This window comes from Mytilus galloprovincialis, chromosome 13 (genome assembly GCF_965363235.1).
Source record: "Mytilus galloprovincialis chromosome 13, xbMytGall1.hap1.1, whole genome shotgun sequence".
Lineage (NCBI taxonomy): Eukaryota > Metazoa > Mollusca > Bivalvia > Mytilida > Mytilidae > Mytilus > Mytilus galloprovincialis.
Genome location: NC_134850.1, coordinates 8,197,065 through 8,213,343, shown reverse-complemented (window position 1 = coordinate 8,213,343; position 16,279 = coordinate 8,197,065).

Below are 16,279 nucleotides of genomic sequence, written 5' to 3'. Positions count from 1 at the left end.
TATTTAGAATCTCTTTTAGTCGATTGTGACATCACAAATTCCGACTCATCAACGGATTTGAACTTATGTATGATTTCGGTTTTAGTGCTGTTCATATTGCTCAATCTATATTATTCTATTTAGTGTTTTGTGTCTTTCGGCATTTCACGCGTTAAAAATTAATGTGATCTCTTCATCTCCCAATTTTTGGCGATATGGTGTTTTGTAACTGTTAAAGACCTGTCATTTGGCGTAGAAGTCAATGTTCAAGTTGTTCTTTAACAGTATGGTGCCATGTATTAGTAGTTTCTCCTCAATTCGTAAGTTCAGATTCACAAAGGTGACATTTTATGGGTTTAAAGAATATTCCAAAATGGAAGATTTCTGAGGCATTTTTTTAAAACAATTTAGTACAAACATAAGAAACTTGTATTCATTATGAATACTCCGTGGTCAGTAAAGTAATCTCTAAGGGACGTTTCCAAGAAAAACAATCATAAAAAGAAAGGGACAATGTAATAACTGAAAACGTATTAATAAAGCATTTTTGTGGGGTACTAGCATTCGATACTTGGGACAACGATATTCGAGTAATAACATTAACGGTACCAATTTTCCTGCACCAGATGCACATTTCGACAATACATGTCTCTTCAGTGATGCTCGTGGCCAAAATATTTGAAATTCAAAGCTTATATAAAAGATGAAGAGCTATAATCTAAAATGTCCAAAAAGTAGAGCCAAATCCGTAAAAGGAATCAGAGCTTTCCATGAGGGAGATTCGTAATCTATTACTTCTTTATATCCCTATCAAAAACATATAATGCACTCTTTATTTTTATTTCCTGAAATATTATTGAGTAAATTCGTTCAAAATAGATTTGAATAGAACATTTAGAAAGCACATACATAAGTTAAAAATGTTCATGAATTTGTTTCAAATACCAAAACCAACATGACCAATGCATACGTTGTTTTTTTTTAATTTTTAGGTCGTCCTGAAAATGCATGAAATATTGCCACTGGTCATTTAGTAATCAATCAATCATATTGTTATGTCGTCTGGGTATTTTTCCCTATCTTGTTATTATTGATACTCAGAACTGAGTCTAACATTTGTTGTAATAATCTAATCAAATAGAGGCACGTCCGGCATTTCAGAATTTTATTTTGCCAACAGAATATATTCTATGACACGGGTTATGTTCTTCTCATATATTTTATGATGGTGTGACACTTAACCCCTAACGGGAGGGATTGTGCCTGATATTCATATGATGAAGACATAATCTTTCAATCAGTTTAATTGAAGTCTGGAGCTGGCATATCAGTTAACTGCTAGTAGTCTGTTGTTATTTATGTACTATTGTCATTTTGTTTATTTTCTTTGGTTACATCTTCTACCATCAGACTCGGACTTCTCTTTGAGTGAATTTTAGTGTGCGTATTGTTATGCGTTTACTTTAACATCATTTACATCGGCTAGAGGTATAGGGAGAGGGTTGAGATATCATAAACATGTTTAACCCCACCTCATTTTTGCGCCTGTCCCAAGTCAGGGGCCTCTGCCTTTGTTAGTCTTGTATTATTTTTAATTTTAATTTCTTGTGTACAATTTGGTGTTTAGTATGGCGTTCATTATCACTGAACTAGTATATATATATAATATATATATATTTAGGGTGGGAATTGTTCGCTGCATTGAAGACCTGTAGGTGACCTTCTACTGTTGTCTGTTTTATGGTCGGGTTGTTGTCTCTTTGACACATTCCCCATTTTCATTCTTAATTTTATGAAGACTTAACTGTGTCATTTTTTTATCCGTTTAAATATCATACTTTTAAATGAATTTAATGAATGGTAATAAGGCTGTATATATCACAATGAGAAAGATGTTATTTAAAGACAAATGTCTGTACTATTTCTCAAGCTAAGGAAATCCACATTTTGTATATTTGTAAATAAGTGTAGCATAGACTATAAAAAAAATTCAGTCCATAAAAACTGATAAAATCAAACACTATCAATCAACAGAACATGTGAAAAACGACTGTCATATTCTTGACTTGTTACAGGCATTAAAAGATATACCATCAATGGGAAATTTGATAGCAACAATAGTTTGAATGATTGATCCTTTCAAAAATCCAATGTATGTTCGTGACACCTTCTTTTCATGACTCTCTGGGTCACCTTTGTTTTTCAGATTTAATTTTCTTGTATGAAGTTGGATAGCTTTTAAGTTGTGATTGAAGTTTCTACAATCATTTATTTCTTTCAGTGGAGTTTGTTGCAGCGATATTTTCTAGTCTACTAAACGTCGTGATGACAATGTGCATATTTCCAACTCAATGTCACAATACAGCCACTGTTTTTCTATTTATGTTATACCCTTTAATTTGTGGTAATCTTACAGATACAGGTTATTCGAAGGAAAAAAACTCCATCAATTAAACGACAACTAATGTTTTGCTGTCTGTACACCAACAAACACCCTTTTTGAAATTGTGTTAAGTTGTAAGAATACACCTCTGTATCGTTCTGACGTAAAAAAGTAATAAATGCACTTATTAGCAAAACCAATATACACGGAATAAAACATGAAATTAGTTAGTATACATAATTCTTTTCCAGGTCGCATGTGGAATGAACTATCTAGGAACAAAGCGAATTCTACATAGAGATTTACGGGCTATTAACGTCTTAATGAATGATAAACTGGAGACGAAAATTTATGGGTTTCATTTAGCTAAAGTTCTTAAGGAAGACGAATATGAATACAACCCTTTTCACGGTATTTTCCTTTCAGTTTTTAGAAGTAGTGATAATTTCTCTTGAAAAATACAAGAAACAGAAAACATGATATTTGAAACAATACGTCACAAATATATATACAGGAATTATATTCTTATTACTATAAAAAAAAAAGAAGATGTGGCATGGTTGTCAATGAGACAACTCTCCACAAGACATCAAAATGACACAGAATTTAACAAAAGAGGGACGAAAGATACCAAAGGGACAGTCAAACTCATAAATCTAAAACAAACTGACAACGCCATGGCTAAAAATGAAAAAGACAAACAGAAAAACAATAGTACACATGACACAACATAGAAAACTAAAGAATAAACAACACGAACCCCAACAAAAACTAGGGGTGATCTCAGGTGCTCCGGAAGGGTAAGCAGATCCTGCTCCAAATGCGGCACCCGTCGTGTTGCTTATGTGATTACAAATCCGGTAAATAGTCTAATTCGGTAGGTCAAATTCATGAAAGGGAAGGGGATTGTAGTTACGACGTAAGGAACATATCCGATATTATTTGTGAAACGGTTATTCCATAACCATCAACCAACTCGTGATGGTGTCCGTAAAATTTACGAAGGTTAACAACGATAGGTCACCGTACGGCCTTCAACAATGAGCAAAGCCCATACTGCATGGTCAGCTATAACTTATTCTTATTACTACTTTATTTTATAATACTTTATAAGATTCTTAATGTTGTGCTCTAAATATGATTCTATATTGTATAAATGAGTTTACTTTAGAAGTTATGAATTGGTATACTTTATACATATTTTTATAAGTTCAAATACTTATTTTATTTTATAAAAAAAATACTACTCAAGTATAAACATCGAGTATTTGAAACTTGTCTTTTGAACCTGTATCCTGTCGATACTACGTTTTAATGTGAAAGGTTATCCTTTTTCATATTGCTTTTGACGAGTTTAATAAAATCATGTTGAGGTAAACTTGTTATTTTCCATTTACATGTATGTATTATCAAAACCGGTTTTTTTCAAAAGTTATTATTTTCGAAGGGTTAAATATTTCGCGGTGGTGTCTTGCCATGGCTTTGTTTGGACTTCTTTGTTTGCTTTTTGGGCCTTGAATGTTTGTCCCTAATACTTTATTAACTGCATTTGCATTCAGATATCGCAGATCTAATGTATTCGTTCATAGTGTGTTATTTTACGTTTTTTGATTGAGTTAAGCCTGCCAATTGATATTTTATCGTGTGTTTTTCTATGTTGTGACGTTATGCTATTATTTTAGAAAAAGGGAGAATGTTTGGTACCATTAAAACGTTTAATCCCGCTGCAAATGTTTGCACCTGTCCTAAGTCAGGAATCTGATGTACAGTAGTTGTCGTTTGTTTATGTAATATATACGTGTTTCTCGTTTCTAGTTTTTTTATATAGATTAGACCGTTGGTTTTCCCGTTTGAATGGTTTTACACTATTAATTTTGGAGCCCTTTACAGCTTGTTGTTCGGTGTGAGCCAAGGCTCCGTGTTGAAGGCCGTATATTGACCTATAATGGTTTACTTTTATAAATTGTTATTTGGATGGAGAGTTGTCTCATTGGCACTCACACCACATCTTCCTAAATCTAATTGTTGCTAGAAGTTGGTTTATTTATGAGTTAAAATTTAGCTTTCAGTTTGCAGTAACTCTAAACAACCGGTACAATTGAGTCAGCTCAAAACTATTGTCTTATCGGTTGTCAGGTGGAATTTTCGAAAATTCATAAACATTTAAAACAAATAAAAATGTTCAGTGGTTGAAGACTATAAACCCTAATTATCACACACAAAAAATTATGTTTTTTCGAAGATATGCATTTTGACCATTCAACTTAAAGAACTGTCGTCAAGTACTTTTAGTAAAAAATAGCTATTCGAACACACCTACTCTGTTTTTGTGATTCATTTGAAAGGTATTTCGCATGACCCATATATTTCATGTTTTAGAACTGTGAATTTTATATGTTATAAAGTCAACCTGGAGTCTTGATATATAAAAACGATAGAATCTGAAGCGAGATGATGTATCAAATACTCTTGATTTATACTTTTTAAGACGAAATATTCAACTCAAACAGGCCCTAACATAAAAAGGTACACACGATTTTCTCTTTTCGATACAAATGTTACCATTTTTTAGAATTTTTTCTTGAGTCACATAATGGAAGGGCAGACACGAAAATTACTGAACTAATAGATTGATATGTTCTTCGTCCGTGGTAAAAAAAAATTAAAATCGGAGGTTATGCATTTTCTACATCCAACTTGATAGATACCCATGTCGTCGACTTGATATCTAATTGTTCTGCTTAACTTTGTAAAAGATAAATTGAAAACTTATGCAAATGGTGTTTTTAAAATAAAACACTTCGTAATTGAGCAGAACATTTTCATTTTATTTGTTTTTATTAACTTTTAAAAATTTTGTTACTATAGTTAACATTACAGTAAGCATTTATCACCTTCTCTAACAAAGAGCTTCGATTCTTTTGTTCTATTTAAACCTGGTTTCTGCCTGAATTATAAGGAGTCAAACACTTTCAAATTTGATTTTACAGTACCAATGATGTCAATTTTGAAAGTGTGTTCCTTTTCGAATTTTATTCTACAGTTCTAATAATTTGCCCTAGCACAACTGGCTCAGGTTAGGGTAAATATTGAACCCATAGGAACATTATAATCACGCAACATTCATTGTGTACCTGTCTCAAGCAAGGACCCTGTAATCTAGGGTTGTAGTTATGGTTGTTGTTGTCGTGGATATATAACATGTATAATGCTACTTCGTTTCTTAATTGACAACGTATATAAAACTTTTTCTCGAGGAACATTTTAATATTACATGATATGCTGTGAGGATATATGTTCATCGGTTATTTGTTACGCTACACAGCTATTTTCGCATGTGGAGCAGGATCTGCTTACCCTTCCGGAGCACCTGAGATCACCCCTAGTTTTTGTTGGGGTTCGTGTTGTTTATTCTTTAGTTTTCTATGTTGTGTCATGTGTACTATTGTTTTTCTGTTTTTCTGTTTGTCTTTTTCATTTTTAGCCATGGCGTTGTCAGTTTGTTTTAGATTTATGAGTTTGACTGTCCCTTTGGTATCTTTCGTCCATCTTTTTTTGCATAGGTACTATTTCTGTACTATTTCTGTACCAAAAATCTGTAGTACTGAAAATCTACTTTTAATATTCAGTACTATTTGTTACTTTAAAATTATTGTAATATTTAGGTAACTGTATTTTACAGGAATTGATTTGTACTTGAAATTTAAGTGCTACAGATTTTGGGTTGCATGGTTACATTTTCAGCATTTTGAAAGTTTTTTATTTCTAAATCTCATAAAGTTATGATGTTCAAACATGGAATACTGTGATCGTTGTAGGTATTATTTTTGTACCAATATTTTAAGTACAAATCAAGTACTGGAAAATACAAGTACCTACATATCACAATAATTCTAAAGTAAAGAAATAGTACTTAATATTAAAAGTAAATTTCCAGTACTACATATTTTAAGTACAGAAATAGTACCTATGCAAAAGTAGTTGTGTATATCGTGAGTTGAGTAATTTTGTGATTTTACTTTTAGAACGTCTTGGTATAAACTTTGTAACAGTGAACCAACTGTTTATTAAAATTAGTTAGACAATAATAATATGTGTTATGGAAAAAATAAATCAAAAAGAATAATCAGAATAATTTTGATGAAAATACCTTGATAATTCTTTTATTTTCTCTTGATAGAAAAAAAATTGTTTTCAAAAGGATTTCATGATGTTGTTACACTATAGCGTGATAAAGCCATGCGCGTTGAAAGTGACGTTAAACAGCAAAAAAAAATCAGCCAATCGCAAATAAACTCATCATAGATACCAGGACAAAATTTAGTATATACCCCGGACGCGCGTTTCGTCTTCAAAAGACCCATCAGTGACGCTCGAATCCAAAAGAGTTAAAAAAAAAAAAGGCCAAATAAAGAACGAAGTTGAAGAGCATTGAGGACCAAAATTCCGAAAAGTTTTGCCAAATACAGCTAAGATAATCTATGCCTGAGGTAGAAAAGCCTTAGTATTTCAAAAAATTTCAAAAATTTGTAAACAGTAAATTTATAAATATAACCATATCAATGACAATTCATGTCAGCACAAAAAGTGCTGACTACTGGGCTTATGATTCCCTCGGGGAAATAAATCTCCACCAGCAGTGGCATTGACCCAGTGTTTGTAAATAAACTCATCATAGATATCAGGACAAAATTTAGTATATACGCCAGACGCGCGTTTCGTCTACAAAAGACTTATCAATGACGCTCGAATCCAAAAAAGTTATAAAGGCCAAATAAAGTACGAAGTTGAAGAGCATTGAGGACCAAAATTCCGAAAAGTTCTGCCAAATACAGCTAAGATAATCTATGCCCGAGGTAGAAAAGCCTTAGTATTTCAAAAAATTCAAAAATTTGTAAACAGTTAATTTATAAATATTACCATATCAATGACAATTCATGTCAGCACAAAAAAGGGAATCACATATGACGCACCAATGTTCCGCAAATACAAGAGACAGCACAAATCGTCAATATTCGACTGTACCAGCAACGACAAACAAAAATGAACAACTCATGGTCAGACCTGGCACTGACACACATTCAAGGGGGTAAAATGAGTAAACCTTTACAGAAAAAAGGTTAAAACAAAACATATACTATAAAACCTTTCACAGTGCATCTTACAACAGCATGTTGGCTACAATTTGTTATTTTAAAAAGGAGAAGAAAAAAGTTACATTATTTGGACACAATGGCAAAAGGTTCTCGCTGCTACATAACTTAACTAACATAGTAGCTACCGCTGATATATAGACATTTCCGTTTATAAAAACAAAAACAAAATTATCAGAAACAACTCTTCCTACAAATGCCGAACTTCGGATCCGGTTTTAAGCTCACCGGGACATACACGGACAAAAGAGCGTTTCTTATCACTTGGCGTCGTCGTCCGTCGTCGTAATCGTCGTCCGTCTTCGTCCGTTAACTTGTGAAAAAATCTTTTCCTCTAAAACTACTGGACCAAATAGAACCAAACTTAGCCTAAATTATTCTTAGAATACCTTGTTTACAAAATGTGTCTGATAACACGCCCATCAAACCAAGATAGCCACTATGGGGAAAAATAAATCATGGGATAAAATGCATTTGTTTGCTAATATTTCTGAAACTAAAGCATTAAGGGCAAATCTGACATACGGGATACATTTTCATCAAGTCAAAATCTATCTTTCTTGTTATTTTCCAACTCATCAAAGATAAAGTTGTTGGGTTGCTGTGTCTGAATATGTAATTTTCATGACATTTTGCAGTTTTTGTTGTTATCTTCAATATTATAATAGATAATGATAATTTGTAAACAATAAAATTGTTCAGCAAAGTAAGATCTACAAAAACATCAAATTAACCAAAACGGTCAGTTGACCCCTTTAAGGATTTATTGTCTTTCATAGTCAATATTAAATATTTTTTTGTATTTTTTTTAATCTTTTACAAAACTTTTCCTCCGAAACTACTCAGACAAATTTAAATAAACTTGGCAGCAACCAACATTAGGGTATTTACTAAAAAAATATGTCAGATGACCCCACCTACAAACCAACATGGCTGACCTTGCTAAAAATAGAACAGACGGGTAAAATGCATCGTATTACGATTTTGAATAACAATGGCCGATTTCTACTTCTGTCGGTTTAAATATAAAATAAAGGTTCTAAAGAGCCTGTGTTGCTGACCTAGATCTGTGTGCATATTTAACAAAGACCATTCACCAGCATCTCTAGTTTGTAGATCTTGTGTTATTGATTTCTCAGTCTGTTTCATTGCCTTATTAATAAATTTTCCTTGGTGATCATTTTTGTGATTTAAAGTGTTAATTATCTATTATAATTTAAATCCTATAAGAAATAACAGCAAAAAAAAATGTTTTTCTCTTGATATCATAATTTCAGGATAATAGATCTAGACAAAAATCAAAAACTATAATTGTCATTTAAGGGCAATGACTCCTTTTGGAATCTGTATAACTGTCATACGAATTGAAAGTACCATCATCAGCACGTTTCTTATTTATAATCCCAAAAGAGATTTTTTTTAATCCAAAATTGATTGGTAAAATTAAATTACAGTTTTTTTAATCAGCTCTTCTAAGAACGGGAACTCTTAAAGTACACATACAGAAAGATAAGAAGTAGAACAACTAGTATACAAAGAATATATAGAAGGGTCTTTCAAATGTTATAAGGCGGCCTTAAGCAGAAATGGTGAAGTGAAATGGTTGTTTATACGTTGCAGGGCGTTGAATGTCATTCCCACAAACGTCCGTGTAGTAGTTACGTCATAACTTAACAACACTATTGGCTTTGTAATCCGTCCGAATACAAAACGTTTTTGAAGTACTTCAACGTCGAATTTAGTCGTCTACATTGACATTCCTATGATCAATGGCAGGAACATCATCAAACGATTGTTAATCATCGTTAAAGGAAGTCTTTGAATTTTTTTTCAATTCAAATGGCAATGTTTTGAAAGATCATTTACGATTTGATAGGTTAAATATGGAATACTTCAAATTCACATCTAACTTGCCAACTACCTCATAAAAAGTTGTCCTTTGGTTGGTTTTGTTCCTTGTTGGTCATATAACTCATCATGTGTTTCGGTACTTACATAGCGTTCAATTCTTTAATTTAATTTTGTTTTTGTTATAGCATTTTTGCTGAAGTTAAATCGGGAAATGTGTTGGACGCACAAAATTACTTAAGAATAAGTTTCATCATTCGTTTATTTTGTCTATTTGACTCCATTCTACGAATTTCATTTCGATGTCTATGATTTGTGGAATTATTAAATTGTTATATCCTTTTAATAAAAATTCGTATATATCAGAATTTCATTAAGGTGGTCCATGTGGTAATAATATTCCTGCTAATAATTGATAACAATTTTACAGGTGAGAAGTTACCTATAAAATGGACAGCAATAGAGGCTGCGTTGTATGACAAGTTCACGTTTAAGTCGGATGTTTGGTCCTTTGGTATCCTTTTAGTGGAATTGACAACATTGGGAAATATACCATATCCGGGTAATTTATTAATCATTTAGCAAATATTACTATTTCAAAAACTTCTCAGTACATTGAGCTAACAGGAAGAGAGTCAGCGTACAGGTAGGATTACAGGCCTAATAGAAAGATTCTCAATGTGTGAGCAAAACCAATCAACACTAGAGAGCTTCGTTGCTAACCTTTGCATTATTGCATCTTCAATAATGGCCACCTTTCAACATTAGAGACTAAAATCTCTTTTTGATGGTCTTATATTGCTGATATTTTTTTCTAAAAACATAAAAATGGGTAAAAATTACCATTCAAGGGCAGTTACGCCTTTGGTGGGTGCATTGATTGTTGTTCCTGTTTTACTGATAATTTTTACAAACTCCTATCAGGAGTCAAATGATTGTTTTAAATGTTGACCTTTTTGTAACAGTTGTGTCGTTGATTAACATTGCCATTAAAGTGCGAGGTTTGGCATGCCACAAAACCAGGTTCAACCACCATTTTTTTCTTTAAAAATGTCCTGTACAAAGTCAGGAATATTGTTCGTTTCTGTGTGTGTTACATTTTAACGTTGCGTCGTTTGTTTTCTCTTATTTTTGAGTGTAAATTTACATTGCGATAAGACGTGTCATGGTACTTGTCTATCCCAAATTCATGTATTTGGTTTTGATGTTATATTTGTTATTCTTGTGGGATTTTGTCTGATGCTTGGTCCGTTTCTGTGTGTGTTACATTTTTGTGTTGTGTCGTTGTTCTCCTCTTATATTTACTGCGTTTCCCTCGGTTTTAGTTTGTTACCCCCGATTTTGTTTTTTGTCCATGGATTTATGAGTTTTGAACAGCGGTATACTACTATTGCCTTTATTTATTGACTCCTCTTCTATCTTTCTATCTATGAATTACAAAATACGTTGAACCACAAACGTCAAAATCATCTAATCGCTTAGTGGAATTAACTATTTGTGGATTCTTATAAATTCTATATATCTTTTAGACTATCTTAAATCTCGGTCTATTTCTGAAATGTATTCGTACATACTTTTGATTTTTTTGTATGCTAACATTGCCTATGTGAAATTTTAAAACTGTTTTTATGTACATTGAACGGCAAATATATGTGACATATAAAAGTTTCTGACGTCAGACACGCGAATCAATGAATGTGTTTGTAGATAGATGTTTTTGTGTTCTGTTAAATTGTTCCTTTCAAAATTGTTATACGATGATGACTGCTGTACCCATATTTTGACTATTTCATTTCTTGTGTCTGTTTAGTTAACGCATCATTGTAAATATAACGGAATTTGATGAGACTGTCATCAAAGTGAGATGGTTAAAACTATAAAACCAGGTTTAATCCACTATTTACTACATTTGAAAAATGCCTGTACCAAGTCAGGAATATGACAGTTCTTGTCCATTCGTTTTTGATGTGTGTTTTTTATATGATTTTGACATTTGATTATGGACTTTCCGAATTGATTTTCCTCTGAGTTCAGTATTTTTGTGATTTTACTTTCTATGACAGTTTTCAAGATAAAAGTTAGCGATTTTTCTACTAAACGAACTTATGCAATAGACAACTTTCGACTTCGATGCATTTCCGTCAAAAACTCTGGTTTTAGTGAACATCATTCGTGCGTTTAGGTGTATCGTCATTTCCGTTCCAATGTTGAGCGAGTGGCAGGGAAAACTATACTAGTACACGAACTATTCGGCAAATTAAATTCTAATTATTTAATAAAGTACTTACAAAACAAAAATTATTTCTATTAATAAGACGCTTGATGAACGTTGATAGTGTAGGGATACAGGCGATCCCTTCTATCTGGTAAATTACGTCATAAAGGCGCACACAATTGACCAAGTTTTTTCCGGTGACGGTTGAACTCGAAAGAAAGTGGTCTATTGTAGGCAATTTTTTTTCCAGCTTGAGAGAAAGTTTAAAATCAAAAATGGTTAGTAAGACAACATTTAAAAATTAGTCAAACATGACTAAAATCATCAGCCGCTAGTGCTGTTATGTAAATGCAAATAACTTCAAAATGATTTATAATTGAAACAGTATCAAAACAATATCAAAACGATGTCAACAACAAACAATTTTAAAAAATCTGATAAATAACATTTATTCTAAATTAGTATCTAATAAGCTAACCACAAATTCAGATTACTTTATCCGCGGTTAATAAGAAAAGAACATTCGAATATTGCGATGCAATTTAAACAGGGAGGCATACTATATGCACATTTAAATATTTATTTGTGTTAATTAGTTAAAGTAGCATTTGATGTAAAAAGAGGCATTGGTTGTGGAAAAAAATAATACATGTTGGTACTCAAACTGCAAATTTATTGATTTCAATTCTAAATAAACAAAAAGATAAGTCTTTAAAAAAAGATTAAATGATTCACGTTCCTATTTAAAATAAGAATATCAAACATTTCCTACCATGTCATCGTAATATTGTGTCATTTGAATTTATACAAATTTTCAAAATCAGTTCCTGATTCGTCTTAGAAAAAGGAAATCATTTTATTTTAAATGACAAATGATGGCTTTTCGTTAATAGAACTGTTATCATCGCACGCACTTGAAAGAATTGATAGATATTTGGTAAAAATAATTACCGCGGGGAAACGCAATCAGGGTCGGTAAATACTTCACAGCTGACCAGAGTTATTCTTTTAAATATCACCAACATTTACAACATCCGTACATAATTTTAAAAATGGTAGCCTTTTAACATTACGATTGAATTAATCTTAGAACAACAGGATAAGGAGTACAAATATTCCAATTTAAAACAAAATTTTCAATGCTATATATCCAACAGATATCGGAGAAGGTTAAGGGGCTATTAAGGATCATAAATAAACAAATGAATATGTATACATCCGTGCAGGTAAAATTGTTTTCACAATTTTGAATTTCATTGAAAATATTTTATGAATAAAGTGCATTTGCCATTTAGTTTTCAATGTACCCTTGATATCTTCAACTGCTTTCTTGATAAATTCTTTCATGTTTAGCTAATAGAATATTTTTTTTATTTATTTCAACAACGGCATTTCAAAGGGGAATTTGAAAATGGACGACTATCATTATACTCTTATAAGGACGTGTTTTTCAATACAATCGGCATTCACATGGGAACCAACTGTTCCCATCTGCTTGTCGATTTGTTCCTTTATTCATATGAGGCTGTCTTCATACAGGAGCGATTAAACCAGAAGTTAGCAGTATCCTTTCACTTCGCTTTCCGATACATAGATGATGTCTTCTCACGAAATGATTCAGTTTGGTGACTAGCCCGTTGAGCTTGGAACAAAGTTAAAACTGATATATCTAAGTGTGCCTCATAACTTGACTTACATTTAGAAAATGACACTTTGGGTCGATTGAAAACAACACTTGTCGACAAAAGAGAAAATTTTAACATTTCTCAGTTAAATTCACATTAAACAAGCTTTTACATGAAACTCACGTAAAAATGTTCATGTGAATATCACAGTTTGCAGTTTTTAAATTGTGAATTTGTCGATAAAAATAAAAATTACAACTTCCGTATTCCTGACTAGGTATAAGTATTTTCCAAATTAAAAGAGGGCGGGATTCTGGTTAATGGTTACGACCGTCATCTGTGGAAAAGATATCCCATAAAAGTAATCTGTCATTATCTAAATAACTGAATTAGTTGAATTAAGAAAGCATATGTTATCCGCTAATTAAAGACACAAAAGTATTTTCAAACACTTTCTCTGGCTATTTCATCCATTTTTCCTGCAAACACAAAAAAATATATCCCCAAAAACATCATCAGCATACTTTGCATGAAATTCCGCAGATCAAACAGGAAACTGACTAGAACGTCATCCAGTATTATAGACACCAATGGTCTGGGCGGGAGGAAATCTTTGGTATTACAAAATAGCATACAGTTAGACCAATCAAAATGTGTAAAATAAGACATATTACAAAATTGCCAATGTCAGTTGTTTGTAAAGTTTGCTTCCAAAATGTCGTTTGAAAACTTGAAAATCGTTGTAGGATGGCTTTGGGAAAAAAATAATTCTTTATTTCTGTGAAAATAATTTAAGTTGTGGATAATCCAGAAATGTCAAAGTTTTTATTTCACTGCTATTTACCAAAATGTTAAAGTTCAAATACGACATTTTGGAAGCATGCATTTTGCAAAAATTTTCAAAGCCTGTTTGTGAGATATTGTTTTCTTGAAAAATTTATAATTTATAACATTTTAGAAGCCCAGCGTCGACAAGTATTCTTCATTCGAAACTAAAACAAATTGAAAGGGTTGGTCCTGCATTGTTTCATAAAATTGAATGGCCTACGTAGATGCAAGGTTCTTGTTTAAGGGAGGGGTAAATCGTAAATAAAGTACCGTGACACGTCTTATAGTAATGTGAATTCACACTCAAAAATAAGAGAAAACAAACGACACAACGGAAACACAACGTTAAAATGTAACACATACAGAAACGAAATATAATATAACAATGGCCATACACTCATAAAACACACTCTGAAATTGACATTATCAAGATGCTTGATTCCTTGATTGAACACATATTTGTTATGTTTGGAGCAAGTATTTTTTTCATAAAACAATCGGTATTTACATGGTAACCATCTGTACTCTTCTACTTTTCGACTTATTTTTTTTTTTTCATATGAGACCTACTTCCTACAGAAACTTCTTCGGATGACAAAAAAGAAGTTAACAGTAACATTTAACTTCTCATTCAGCTATATATTAGTAGATAATGTATACTGACAAAATACTTCAAAATTCGGTGACTATGTTGAACGCATCTATCCCATCAAACTTGAGATAAAGAATACAACAAATACAGTTAAGTCCGTCTTATATCCTGACTTACTTCTAGAAATTGATAATTGTGTATTGTTTGTGTTTTTGTTCTTTTTTTTGCAATGACGTTGTCAGTTTAATTTCGACGTTTTCTTTCGCCTCTCTTTTTAGATGAACAGCAAGTCTTTTAAGAGTACAGTGCTAAACAAGTTGTTAGTTTTTTTCTTTATTCAACATTTGTGTATGCCTGGATTTTAATTCATTGGTATCGTGAGCATGTTTGTCTTATATGACCAGCTCAGAACAATTGTTGGTTAATGTTTGAACAATGGAGGTGTTCTTTCCAATAATAATAGTTCTATTATTTGTAACTTAGTTTTAGTATTTATGGTTGCGATCGTTATCATTATCATTAGTAGTAGTATTTTAAATGAATAACTATCTACATATGCATAAAACAAAATGGTATGTGTTTTAGGACTTACAAATAGGGACTGTTTAGAGAAATTAGAAAGGGGATTCCGACATGAAAAACCAGAAAACTGCCCCGAAAATATTTATAAGATTATGCTGAGTTGCTGGAACAAAGAACCGACAAAACGACCAACCTTTGAGTACCTTTTCAACTACTTTGATTATTACGTTGTGTCTGCTGAATTAGAGAGGGAAGGTATGATTGATCGCTAGTTTATTATATGAATTTCTGTCTGATATAGATAATTACAGTATAACGTTAAGCATGATGAAAAATCATAATTATTGATTACGTTTCATTCTAATATTGTATGCACAATTTTGAGACTGAAATATGGAAGGAAAATAATTTGAATATTTGAACGGCCATGATTTCCTTTTTTGTCTGCTCAGCGGTCAGTACTTTGGTACTGAAATGATTAATAAAATTCCTTCCTTAAATTTTCTGTTGATAATCTAGTAATTATTGCTAAATTAAGGGTAAAATTACTTAAGCAAAGCTGACCTCACGGAGAAATTGGCGTTTTAAAAAGTCTTCTCCTGAAGTATTCAATATAAATGCATATCATTTGCCTTCATAATTTTTTTCTTTTTTTGTTCTGTTTTTAAAAGAAGGCAGCTACTTAGATATATAAACACCTCAATGTGATTTAGTTATTTCTACAAGTCTGTCGAATTATATTATAAGCCTATTTTCATAATGACAATGAGGGTCGGTTAAGAACTGTAATTATACGACAATTCAGATGACGTTATCGTTCCATTTGTGTCTTAATTTATCTTGTGTATCGATCATCACATAATATTTGACAATATAGTAACATTGAATTCACGTTCTTTATAAAGGAAACTTTAAGGAAATGGGAATACAAACTGTGCCATACTAAATGATAGGCCGTATTCCCACATAGAAAAGGAAAGTGTCTCTAAAATTGTATTCCTCCTTAGAAAACCGTTCATTTGAATACACAAAAGATACACCTACGTCACGAAATTGCAGTTATTCCGAACACATGTATGGTCCGAGTTCCGATGTTTTAACAGGAGACTTTAACAACGTCCAAATCCGAGAACT